Below are 13,745 nucleotides of genomic sequence, written 5' to 3' on the forward strand. Positions count from 1 at the left end.
GGAAGGAATTCGGGGACAGATCATGGAAATCTATCCCGTAATAATACATCAGCCCGCGGACGAAAGGGTGGAGTGGAAACCCTAGCCCGCAGAAGAAATGGGGGATGAATATTACCCTCTCGGCGAGCTTCGGCGTGGGGACGACTTGTCCCTCGGCCGGCAGACGGTGGGCGATCTCCTTCGCCAGATATCCGGCCGCCCGAAGCTCAGTAATGTCCTCCTCCTTGACGGAGGAGACCATCCACTTGCCCTGACCTCTGGATCCGGACATGGTTCAGTGCTAGCTTGAGTGGAAAGGATATGAGAACTTGGGCGCTGGAGCTCGAGATTGGAAGGGCGGAGACAGGGAGGGCGTGAGAAAGGAAGAGGGAATCCTTATCCCTTATAAAGGCAGCGAATATTGAATGCCTCCTCTCTCGCCTTAAGATTCACCTATTCCCAAGGGCTGTATAAGCGGCACGGTTGGGTTACCCATGCCAGCATTGATGAGAATCCCGCAATAAGGGGACACGATCTCTGCTTCGACAAGACGTACCAATGGCAACCGCGTCTCGAAACATGGAGCGGCAGATGAAAAACGGTTCGAAATTATGACCGGACAGACGTGATGTCATGTTGTGAAAAGTTGTCAGCAGATTAGACTCGTGCAAGTATTATATCCTCTCCACGGTCGTGTGTGGTATGCGTTACAGGTCCGGATACTATCGTTGCGTCCGAAGACTATCTTGGAGTTCGAAAAAGGGGAACCCGCCTTGCAATGCCGAAGACAATCTGCGCGCCGGACTCCTCGTCATTGAAGCCAGGTTCAGGGGCTACTGAGGGAGTCCTGGACTAAGGGGTCCTCGGGCGTCCGACCTGTTATCCATGGGCCGGACTGATGGGCTGTGAAGACATGAAGGCCGAAGACTGTACCCGTGTCTGGATTGGACTCTCCTTGGCGTGGAAGGCAAGCTTGGCGACCGACTATGAAGATTCCTTCTTATGTAACCGACTCTATGTAACCCTGGATCCTCCCGGTGTCTATATAAACCGGAGGAGTTAGTCCGGAAAGGATACACACATTACCATAGTCATACAGGCTAGACTTTTAGGGTTTAGCCATTACGATCTCGTGGTAGATCAACTCTTGTAATACTCATATTCATCAAGATCAATCAAGCAAGAAGTAGGGTATTACCTCCATAGAGAGGGCCCGAACCCGGGTAAACATCGTGTCCCCCGTCTCCTGTTACCATCGACCTTAGACGCACAGTTCGGGACCCCCTACCCAAGATCCGCCGGTTTTGACACCGACACCGGCCGTAGTAAAATTCGATTCAACTAAAGTTGGAGAAACAGACACCCGCCAGCCACCTTTAAGCAAAACAAGTTGCATGTCTGTCAGTGGAACCGGTCTCATGAACATGGTCATGTAAGGTTGGTCCGGGCCGCTTCATCCAACAATACCGCCGAATCAAAATAAGACGTTGGTGGTAAGCAGAATGACTATGATCGCCCACAACTCTTTGTGTTGTACTCGTGCATATCATCTACGCATAGACCTGGCTCGGATGCCATTGTTGGGAAACATAGTATGCAATTTCAAAATTTTCCTACGATCACGCAAGATCTATATAGGAGATGCATAGCAACGAGAGGGGGAGAGTGTGTCCACGTACCCTCGTAGACCGAAAGCGGAAGCGTTAGGTTAACGCGGTTGATGTAGTCAAACGTCTTCGCGATCCAACCGAACGTACGGCACCTCCGAGTTCAGCACACGTTCAGCTCGATGACGTCCCTCGAACTCTTGATCCAGCAAAGTGTCGAGGGAGAGTTTCGCCAGCACGATGGCATGGTGACGGTGATGGTGATGTGATCCGCGCAGGGCTTCGCCTAAGCACTACATGAATATGACCGGAGGAGTGAACTGTGGAGGGAGACGCCGCACACGGCTTCGAACAATTGGTGGGTCTCCAAGGGGTGCCCTCCCCACATATATAAAGGAGGGAGAGGGAGGAGGCCGGCCCTAGGGGGCGCGCCAAGTGGGGGGAGTCCTAATAGGATTCGCCCCCCCTCTTATTCCTTCTCATGGAGGGGGAAAAGGGGGAAGGAGAGGGAGGAGGAGAAGGAAAGGGGGGCGCCGCCCCCTCCCGTAGTCCAATTCGGACTCCCATGGGGGGGGGGATGCGCGGCTACCCATTGTGGGCTGCCTCCTCTCTCCCCTATGGCCCATAGTGGCCCATTACTTTCCCCGGGGGGTTCCAGTAACCCCTCAGTACTCCGAAAAATACCCGAACCACTTCGAAACCATTCTGGTGTCCGAATACCATCGTCCAATATATCAATCTTTACCTCTCGACTATTACGAGACTCCTCGTCATGTCTGTGATCTCATCTGGGACTCCAAACAATCTTAGGTCACCAAAACACATAACTCATAATACAAACAGTCATCCAACGTTAAGCGTGCGGACCCTACGGGTTCGAGAACTATGTAGACCTAACCGAGACGCATCTCTGATCAATAACCAACAGTGGAACCTGGATGCTCATATTGGTTCCTACATATTCTACGAAGATCTTTATCGGTCAAACCGCAATGACAACATACGTCATTCCCTTTGTCATCGGTATGTTACTTGCCCGAGATTCGATCGTCGATACCCTCATACCTAGTTCGATCTCATTACCGGCAAGTCTCTTTACTCGTTCCGTAATGCATCATCCTGCAACTAACTCATTAGTCACATTAATTGCAAGGCTTATCATGATGTGCATTACCGAGAGGGCCCAGAGATACCTCTCCGATACTCGGAGTGACAAATCCTAATCTCGATCTATGCCAACCAACCAAACACGTTCGGAGACACCTGTAGAGCATCTTTATAATCACCCAGTTACGTTGTGACGTTTGATAGCACACAAGGTGTTCCTCCGGTATTCGGGAGTTGCATAATCTCATAGTCAAAGGAATATGTATAAGTCATGAAGAAAGCAATAGCAATAAAACTTAATGATCATAATGCTAAGCTAACGGAGGGGTCTTGTCCATCACATCATTCTTCTAATGATGTGATCTCATTCATCAAATGACAACACATGTCTATGGTTAGGAAACTTAACCATCTTTGATTAACGAGCTAGTCAAGTAGAGGCATACTAGGGACACTATGTTTTGTCTATGTATTCACACATGTATCAAGTTTCCGATTAATACAATTGTAGCATGAATAATAAACATTTATCATGATATAAGGAAATATAAATAACAACTTTATTATTGCCTCTAGGGCATATTTCCTTAAGTGAGCCCCTCCCACGTCGCCATCTCCACCACCCTGTTGCTCAGATTGAGCACCTCCTGCGCCGACTCCTTGGGGCAGTAGGACCAGTTGGTCATGGCGTGCGGCGTCACGTCGACGAAGGGCGGCATCTTGATGCGGTCCGCGCCAAGGTTGCGGACGTAGAAGAAGGAATTCTGCCATTTCTTGGCAGATTCCTCCAACGGCATCTTGCGGCACCCCCCATGCGTCTGCAACAAGATGACGGCGGCCCCGCATGCGGATATGATGCCGGCCTCTGGCCCCTGCTACTTCAAGAAGAAGAACCGGACCCACAGATCGACGGTGGGCTCGATGCCCAAGTAGCCCTCGCACAGGATGACGAACCCTGAGAGCTGCAGCACCGCGTTCACGCCCAGGTGGTGCGGCTGCAGCCCCAAGAACTCCAAGAACGCGCGGAAGAAGTCGCTCGCGGGGAGACCGAAGCCATGCTTGAAGTGGGTGAAGAAGACCACGCGCTCAATCCCCTCCGGCCGCGGCGCCAGCTCGCCGTTCGGCAGGCGCACGGCCACCTCCGTCTCCGGAGGCAGCCGCTATGTGTCACGCAGATACTGGATATCCCCAGCAGTGATGGTGGATCCCATCCATGAGCCTTTAGGCAGCGCCATCGGCGGTGAGGGGCGCATGGGCGAAGACAAGAAGGAAGAAGCGGTGGCGGAGAGCTGCGGAGCGGCCGCTGAGTGCTGTGGAACGGCGACGGCATTTCGCTCAAGAGCGGAAGGGCATCGCGGCGTGCGTCGGTCGCAGAAGCAAGAGCATAGAGGAAGAAGGAAATGGGGGGCACGTGCGTGAATGATTTCTGTCGCCCCCTCCCCCCAATTTATAAGCCACGGACTGAACATGGGGAAGTGGGATCGTTTGCGCCCGCCCCTCCCACTTCCCCGCATTAAGTGCGCACGATCCATGCGCACATTAACTGCCTCGAGAAGGGCAACCGCCCATGGACACCACAATAAATCCGCACGCGTGGGCCGAGGGCACAAAGTGGCGGGCCCCAGCCCGCTGTCATGTCTCGTCGCGTGTGTGGCCTGTCAGGGCCTCTTCAGTTTCCGAGCGCCACCTGGCGCCCGTGCCAAACCCAAGAGATCGCGTCCCTTCCCCTTCAAGTTTCGACGGCCTCTTTGGTTTCCCGCCCGTGCCGGGATGCCGCGATCCGACTTCCGAAAGCCGGCACACAGTGGGTGTTGCCGGACCCGGCGGTCGCAAGCTTCATCAACATCTGCCACCTCTTCAAGGGGTGAAACTGCAAAGGCCCCCCTACTTGAAGCCGACGAGCCTTCACAACTTCAGGGACTACTATCGGGTGGATGAATCTCGGGCAGGCAAGGGAACCCGGATCCTTTTCAAAAACATCGGGGCTAGCATCGCCCCTCAATCCAGCTCGCACTTGGCCGGGTTCCGCAACCCGGTCGAAATCGCAACACGGCCAGGCCCGCTAGGGAATGTCGACCGAACTCGACAAACCAAGACTTCTCCAACCAGCCAGCGCCCTCATGGCGTCTTCCTCAACCCGGCCTCGGGTCAGCTCCCGTCCCATCCAAGGCGTACAACAGAACAAGTCCCCGTATAAGAGATGAGCGTGGACACAGTGCTCCACCAACCCCGCTGACCAGCAGGAGCGTGGCTACAGTGTCCCACCTACTCCGCTGACCAGGGCCGGCGTGGCAACAATGCCCCCTTCGTCCTGCTGACACAAGCCGATGGCGACCAGGCGGAGCACCACTATAGCCGAGCCGGCCCAACCACTCCGTGACACACGACAAGACGAAGAACAATGCCCCCTGGCGCGTGGGGCCCATGCCCGGAGAACCCGACAATCCTGGTACCCGGCGGGTCCCAGCACCGGCTTCCCAAGCACTGACATCTCGGCCCCATGGCCTTGTAACTTTACCTTTGTAGCCCTGGGGGTTGACCTATAAAAACCTCCCGTGAGCCCCCCATGTACACAGGCAGACGCACAATCGATCCACCCACGTCACACACACTCACTCACGGAGAAGGAGCAGCCTAAGCCTTGGTCTGCCTTCCTTTCTCCCCCAAACAGCTCTAGGAGCAACTCTGTACTACTCCGCATATATACCACTCTCGGCAGGACTAGGGGTGTTATCTCTCCGGAGAGCCCCGAACCTGGGTATGTCTTGCGTCTCACGCCCGCTCATGCCGACCTCGCCTCTGGAGCCCACCGGTGCCCTCGAGCCTGTCCCTCTCTTTAGCCATCCTTTGGCATCTGCCGTGCGCCCACCACGACCTCGCCTCGGTGGAAGCCACGTGTCGGTTGCCCTTGACGAAAACACTTCCATGACGCGGTATTTTATCGTCATGGAAGTGGACACTTTCGTGATGATAATTTCAGTATTGTCATGAAACACTTCTACGACATCATATGTATGACTATCTTGATTCTGTAATAAAATCGTCACGGACGTACATGCATGATAGAAAACGTGACCTACTGTGACAAACACGTATCATCACAGAAGTGTTTTTTGTAGTGTTGTAAACTGTGGAGAGGCCGTGCTTTTGGTCTTCCGTTCGAGGGACTGTTCGTGGACGGTTCGAGGGATCATTCACCTACTGTTCGAGCGACTTCAAGTACGATCTACACCGACTCTTCTTCGGCTGCAACTCAGAGTTGGTACGATCCGATCCAAACCCCATCTTCATAGTGTTCTTGTTTGATCATAGGGCGATTTCTTTTGTTTGCTACTACGTTTTCCAACACATACATCATCTCAAACATTAGCATTTATGTTGCCTTCATACGCTCCGTGATTTACCTCTCCTAACACGCCCACATATGAAAACGTGGCACTTCGTATTTTTGTTTTCTCACCTAAATATGTTTCCAGCAAACCAAATGACATGCCACTGTTCTTTCTCGGCATCGTGATTCGAGGATTATAACCAGTTTCACCATTTTCCAGTTTACACCATTATGAAGGTGTAGATAATTAGGGTAATGTTGTCCATAAGATTTCTCGTGCTTCAAATTTTGTGTTGATCGAAGCGGGGTGTGGAGTCCATCTTTCATGCAATCGTCTACAATGATGCATGAGTGGGTTGAATTGAAAATCAAATAGATTTTCTCAAGAAAGGACAACTGATGATGATGAATTGTGAAGCACTGGTGATGGGAAGCCACTGAGTTCTGCACTAGCTGAACGGTTCGCCGAGACTATAGTTGTCACTCTTAGATATTTCATTAACCTTTATCATGTCACGCAATCATTGTCACGTGTAACAACGGACATACAATTGGTGAGTAAAATAAAATGAATGAATAAAGAGCTGTTTTTCGGGCACCCCTATGTCTTACTGATAGCGAGGAAGAGGGAAACCTCGCATCGGGGACGCGCCAAATGGGCCGGCCTAGCCGCGCCGGAGGCCACGACCTCATATTTTTCTATGTTTTTTATTTATTTATTCTTTCTTTTCTTGCGTTCGTTTATACTTCCAAATATTATAAATAAATATATTACAAAAATATACATAAAACATTTGAAAAAAATGTTAACCAAGCATTTGGATTTTTTTGAATGTGTATAAAGAAAATGTTTCACATGTGTGCGAAAAATGTATAACAATATACACAAAGTGTGTGGAAAAAGTTGACAGTGTATTTAAAAATGTTAATCAAGCATTAGAAAAAGAATGAAAAAGTATTTAAGAAAATGTCAATCAAGCATTTTAAAAATGTTAAATGTGTATAAAAAATGTTGACCATGTATTATAAAAAAAATCTTGTATTGTATAAAACAAAGGTTAAACAAGTATTTAAGAAAATGTTAATCAAGCATTTGAAAAAGTTAAATGTATTTAAAATAATTTGAACATGTATTCAATATATGCTAGGAAAAAAATATCAATCAAGCATTTGAAAAATGCTAAATGTGTATAGAAAAATTGTTGACCATGTGTTAGAAAAATGTTAATCTTGTATTTGAAAAATATTAATCAAGCATTTGAAAATGTTTAAAAGCGTTTATAGAAAAATTGTCGACCATGTTTTAGAAAAATGTTAATCTTGTATTCGAAATATGTTAATCAAGCATTTGGAAAGCGTTTAAAAGTGAGTATAGATAAAATGTTGACCATACATTCTTAAATGTTAATACTGTATTAAAAACATTGTTATTGTATTTATAAATTATTAATCAAGCATTTGAAAATTGTTGAAAATGTTTTTAAAAAATGTTGACCATTTACTAAAAAAATATTAATATTTTATTTAAAAATGTTAATCAAGCATTCGAAATGTATAAACAATGTTGACCATATATTAAAAAATATTAACTCGTATTTTAAAAATATTAACTCATATTTGAAAAATATTAAAATTGTATTTGAAAAAAGTTGTTGACGTATATGAAAATTTAAGAATGGAAACCAAAGGAAAGAAAGAAAAATAATAAAAAGACAATGTAAACCAAAGAAAAATAAAACCGAAGAAACAAATGCTAAAAGATGAAAAAGTGAAACGGAAAAGAACATTTAAAACTAAGAAATATATAAAAAGAACCAAAGAAAGAAGGAAAATGAGTAGGCAAAAAAGGATAAAACCCATGGAATAGACAAAATGGAAAATGAAATAAAAAGCAAAAAAACAAAGTATAATGACAAAAAAAACCAGAGAAAATTGGAGGAGAGATAAGTAAACCAAACAAAAATAAATAAATAAATAAATAATAACCGGGTCTTTATCCTCAAGTAGGCCGCGCATCTTATGTTACCTCGAACCCGACCGTGGTGCACATATAGTGGCTATTGATTTCCTGGGAACTCACTTTTTCTCCCCATTTCTCATGCATGCGCTAATGTGTCGGCCCCTTACTGCAGCCGCTTCACGCGAGATATCCTTTCGTCTTGCATAAAGCGAGATATAGTCAGGAAAACCTTATTCGACGCTCTCTGCGTCAAAGGGTCGAGCAATCACACAGGTGCACGACCACTTGGGCCGGCCAAAGTCCCACAATTCACATTGTTTAGCAGTTCCGTTTTTGCGAAACTCTTCCCACCCGGGTTTTCCGGTTTTCAGAAATGTTAAGAAGTTCCTTATACGGTTATTCTTGTTTCCTTTTCTGTTTCTTTTTCTCTCTTTTCATTTTAAATTTTCGTTTTTTCTGTCTCTGTTTTTTCCTATTTATTTCTTTCTTTTACGTTATTCTTTGATTTCTTTTTTTGGAAAAATATTGACATTTAAAAAGAATTGTTCACAAATCCATAAAAAAAATTGGAAACTCTGAGAATGTTTCCATTTTAAAATATTTTGTTCATAAAATCCAAAAATATTACCGAATTTCAAAAAATGTTCTTATTTTTACAATTTGTTCATAAATCTAAAAGGTTCTGAATTTCAAAAAATGTTATTTTTTCCAAAAATTAAAAATATTTGGGTATTTCAAAATGTGTTCTAATTTTTCAAAGATAGTTTGCGTTTCAAAAAAATGTTCTTGCATTTCAAAAAATCTTCATGTTTTCTTCAGGTTTTCAAAAAATATTCAAAGTTTCAGAAATATCACAATTTCAAAAAAAATCAGAATTTAATAATTTGTTCACGTTTCGAAAACTTCAGAGTTCCAAATTTATTGGTGTTTTCAAAATTAATTTGGAATTTAAAATTTTGTTCTCATTTTTCCAAAATTATCTAGATTTTCCAAATGTGTTCTAATTTTTCAAGAATTGTTAGTGTTTTTTATAAAATGTTCTCATTTTTCAAAAAAAATCATAGATCATAAGATGTTCACATATTCAAAAGATGTCTGCGATCTACAAAAATGTTCATGAATTTCAAAGCATGTTCCTGTTTTCTATTTTTGTTTAGAATTTGAAAGTTTTTTCCATAGTAAAAAATTGTTCGAGATTTCAAAATTTGTTCAAGTTTTAAAATAATGCGGAGTAATAAAATGTTTTGACTTGCAAAAATATTTCGTTTACAGAAAGCTTATTGGAACATAAAGCTTATTGGTCAATCAAAGGGCTCAACTATGATTTCAAACTTGCTGGTGAGAAGAGGTTATTTGACATTAGTTCACTTGATGAATGGAGAACCCAAGCCTATGAGAATGCCAAGTTGTTTAAAGAAAAGGTTAAAAGATGGCATGACAAAAGGATACAAAAGTGTGAGTTTAATGTAGGTGATCATTTTTTGCTATACAACTCTCGTTTAAGATTTTTTTGCAGGAAAGCTTCTCTCTAAATGGGAAGGTCCTTACATTATTGAGGAGGTCTATCGTTCCGGTGCCATCAAAATTAACAACGCCGAAGGTGGTAAACGGTCAAAGAATCAAATATTATATCTCAGGTAATCACATAAATGTTGAGACAAATATAATTAATACCGTAACACCGGAGGAGTACATAAGGGATACTTTCCAGAATGTTTCAGGCTCCGAAAAAGAATAGGTATGTAATACGGTAAGTAAACCGACTCCAAAACTATTCTAATGGCAATTTTTCTCCGTTTTAGAATATTAAAAAAAATAGGAAAATTAAAAGTAGTCCGAAGAGCGCACGAGGCAACCACAAGGGTGGAGGGCGCGCCCTACCCCCTGGGCGCGCCCCCTTGCCTTGTGGCCACCTCGTGTGCCCTCCAGACTCCGTTTTCTTGCACAATACTTCTTTTGGTCGGTAAAAATTCATTATATAATCTTCCGAAGGTTTTGACCACCGTACCACGACAAAATCCTCTGTCCTTGTTTCGAGCTGTTTTTCTGATAGATCTAGATCACTATGACGTCTCCGAGCGCCCCCAAGGACAAGTTTTTCGAGAAGGTCATCAACCCCTACCTTGCGGAGGTGCTGCGACACCCTCAAGCCATTGAGATGCGTGAGAGGGTGCTGCACATCCACGATGTTGATGGGCGAAGAAGACCGGAAGCATGGAGACAAGACTCGAAGCAATGGAGCAGCAGGTTTTCAAGTACCAAGGGATGGTGGAACGTGGACTCAACGCCAATCATTTGATGATCGCGAAGTTCACCAACAATCACAAGCTGGATGCTAAGGACATTGGGGAGGGCATCTTCAAGCTTCATGAGAAAATCGAGCATCTCCAAGCCCAGATCTATGACCTGCAAAACCAAAACTGTGAGTATGAATACAGATTTAAAAGGGTGAGTTTGGCTGCAGATTTGAGGATCCTGGAGACTCGTTCATCTTTCTATGATGGTGAGCCTATGCCTTGGAAGATGGATGACAAGCCTACCACATCAACAACTCCATCATCATCACCTCCGAAGAAAGAGACATAAATACATGGGTATGGGCACTCCCCTTGGCAACTGCCAAGCTTGGGGGAGGTGCCCTGGTATCGTATCACCACCACACCTTTACCTTTATCGTTTTTTCTTAGTTTGATACTTTTGGTTATATCTTAATCTAGTACAATAAAGTTTTAGTGTGATCTAGCTTTGAGTTTTGCTTTATGTTCCCTCTATGTAATCGAGTTCGTAAGTTATATATAATAAAGAGTAGTTTTGATGTGAGGGCTTTTGCTTTCTTGCTATGATCTTGAGGGAATAAAACTAGAGAAAGAATAAAAATAAATAAAAAGATCATGTATTTATCTTATGGAGAGTAATGACTTCACATATAAAGAGTATGATGAATAAAATTTGTTGAGAGTTGACAAACATAGTTTTGGTCATTATTGCAATTAATAGGAAGTAATAAATAAAGAGAGGCTTCACATATAAATACACTATCTTGGACATCTTTTGTAATTGTGAGCACTCATTAAAACATGACATGCTAAAAAGTTGATGTTGGACAAGGAAGACAACATAATGGGTTATATTTTCTTATTTCTGAATAGAAGTTATATTGTCATGGATCCTCCAGCATGTTGAGCTTGCTTTTCCCTCTTATGCTAGGCAAATTCTTTGCACCAAGTAGAGATACTACTTGTGCTTCCAAACATCCCTTAAACCAGTTTTGCCATGAAAGTCCACCATACCTACCTATGGATTGAGTAAGATCCTTCAAGTAAGTTTTCATCGGTGCAAGCAATAAAAATTGCTCTCTAAATATGTATGATCTATTAGTGTGAAGAAAATAAGTTTTATACGGACTTGTGATATGGAAGAAATAAAAGCGACAGACTGCATAATAAAGTTCTTTATCACAAGCGGCAATGTAAAGTGACATTCTTTTGCATTAAGATTTTGTGCGTCCAACCATAAAAGCGCATGACAACCTCTGCTTCCCTCTGCGAAGGGCCTATCTTTTTTACTTTTATCTCCTACCCTTATACAAGAGTCATGGTGATCTTCACCTTTCCTTTTTACACTTTTTCTTTTGGCAAGCACTATGTGTTGGAGAGATCCAGGTATATATATCCACTCGGATGTAGGTTATCATAAAGTATTATTGTTGACATTACCCTTGAGGTAAAAGGTTAGGAGGCGAAACTATAAGCCCCTATCTTTCTCTGTGTCCGACTGAAGCTTTAAACCCATAAGTATCGCGTGAGTGTTAGCAATTGTGAAATATTAAATGATAGTTGAGTATGTGGACTTGCTGAAAAGCTCTTATATTGACTCTTTCCGATGTTATGATAAATTGCAATCGCTTCAATGACTAAGATCATAGTTTGTTAGTTTTCAATGAAGTTTATGATTCATACTTTACCTTGTGAATGAATTGTTACTTTAGCATAAGAAATTATATGACAATATATGGTCGTGTTCTAAAGATGATCATGATGCCCTCGTGCCCGTATTTTATTTTATCGATACCTCTATCTCTAAACATGTGGACATACTTTTCGATTTCGGCTTTCGCTTTAGGGAAAGCGGGGAAGCTTGGGGGAGTTGATACGTCCATTTTGCATCATGCTTTTATATTGATATTTATTGCATTATGGGCTGTTATTACACATTATAGTACAATACTCATGCCCTCTCCTTCCTTCCCCCTCTCTTCCCTTGTTGGAAACCTACTAGGAATAGGAGATCCTACTTGGGGTGTGCCCTATGAGGGCCGGCCGGCCTCCCCCTTGCTCCTTTATATACGGGGGCAGGGGGCACCCTAGAACACACAAGTTGACAGTTATCTTAGCTGTGTGCGGTGCCCCCTCCACAGATTTCCACCTCGGTCATATCGTTGCAGTGCTTAGGTGAAGCCCTGCATCGGTAACTTCATCAACACCGTCATCACGCCGTCGTGCTGACGAAACTCTCCCTCAACCTCAGCTGGATCTAGAGTTCGTGGGACGTCACCGAGCTGAACGTGTGCAGATCATGGAGGTGCCGTACCTTCGGTGCTAGGATCGGTCGGATCGTGAAGACGTACGACTACTTCAACCGTGTTGTCATAACGCTTCCGCTTTCGGTCTACGAAGGTACGTAGACAACACTCTCCCCTCTCGTTGCTATGCATCACCTAGATAGATCTTGCGTGATCGTAGGATTTTTTTTGAAATTACTGCGTTCCCTAACAGTGGCATCCAAGCCAGGTCTATGCGTAGATGTTATATGCACGAGTAGAACACAAAGAGTTGTGGGCGATAATAGTCATACTGCTTACCAGCATGTCATACTTTGATTCGGCGGTATTATTGGATGAAGCGGCCCAGACCAACATTACGCGTACGCTAACGCGAGACTGGTTTTACCGACGTGCTTCGCACACAGGTGGCTAGTGTGTGTCTGTTTCTCCAGCTTTATTTGAATCGACTGTTACTATGCCCGGTCCTTGTTGAAGGTTAAAACAGCACACTTGATGAAAAATCGTTGTGGTTTTTGATGCGTAGGTAAGAACGGTTCTTGCTAAGCCCATAACAGCCACGTAAAACTTGCAACAACAAAGTAGAGGACTTCTAACTTGTTTTTGCAGGGCATGTTGTGATGTGATATGGTCAAGACATGATGCTATATTTTATTGTATGAGATGATCATGTTTTGTAACAGAGTTATCGGCAACTGGCAGGAGCCATATGGTTGTCGCTTTATTGTATGAAATGCAATCGCCATGTAATTGCTTTACTTTATCACTAAGCGGTAGCGATAGTCGTAGAAGCAATAGTTGGCGAGACGACAACGATGCTACGATGGAGATCAAGGTGTCAAGCTGACGACGATGGTGATCATGATGATGCTTTGGAGATGGAGATCAAAGGCACAAGATGATGATGGCCATATCATATCACTTATATTGATTTCATGTGATGTTTATCCTTTATGCATCTTATTTTGCTTAGTTCGACGGTAGCATTATAAGATGATCTCTCACTAAATTTCAAGGTATAAGTGTTCTCCCTGAGTATGCACCGTTGTGACAGTTCGTCGTGCCGAGACACCACGTGATGATCGGGTGTGATAAGCTCTACATTCACATACAACGGGTGCAAGCCAGTTTTGCACACGCAGAGTGCTCGGGTTAAACTTGACAAGCCTAGCATATGCAGATATGGCCTCGGAACACTGA

This window comes from Triticum aestivum, chromosome 4D (assembly GCF_018294505.1).
Source record: "Triticum aestivum cultivar Chinese Spring chromosome 4D, IWGSC CS RefSeq v2.1, whole genome shotgun sequence".
NCBI classification, from domain to species: Eukaryota; Viridiplantae; Streptophyta; class Magnoliopsida; order Poales; family Poaceae; genus Triticum; species Triticum aestivum.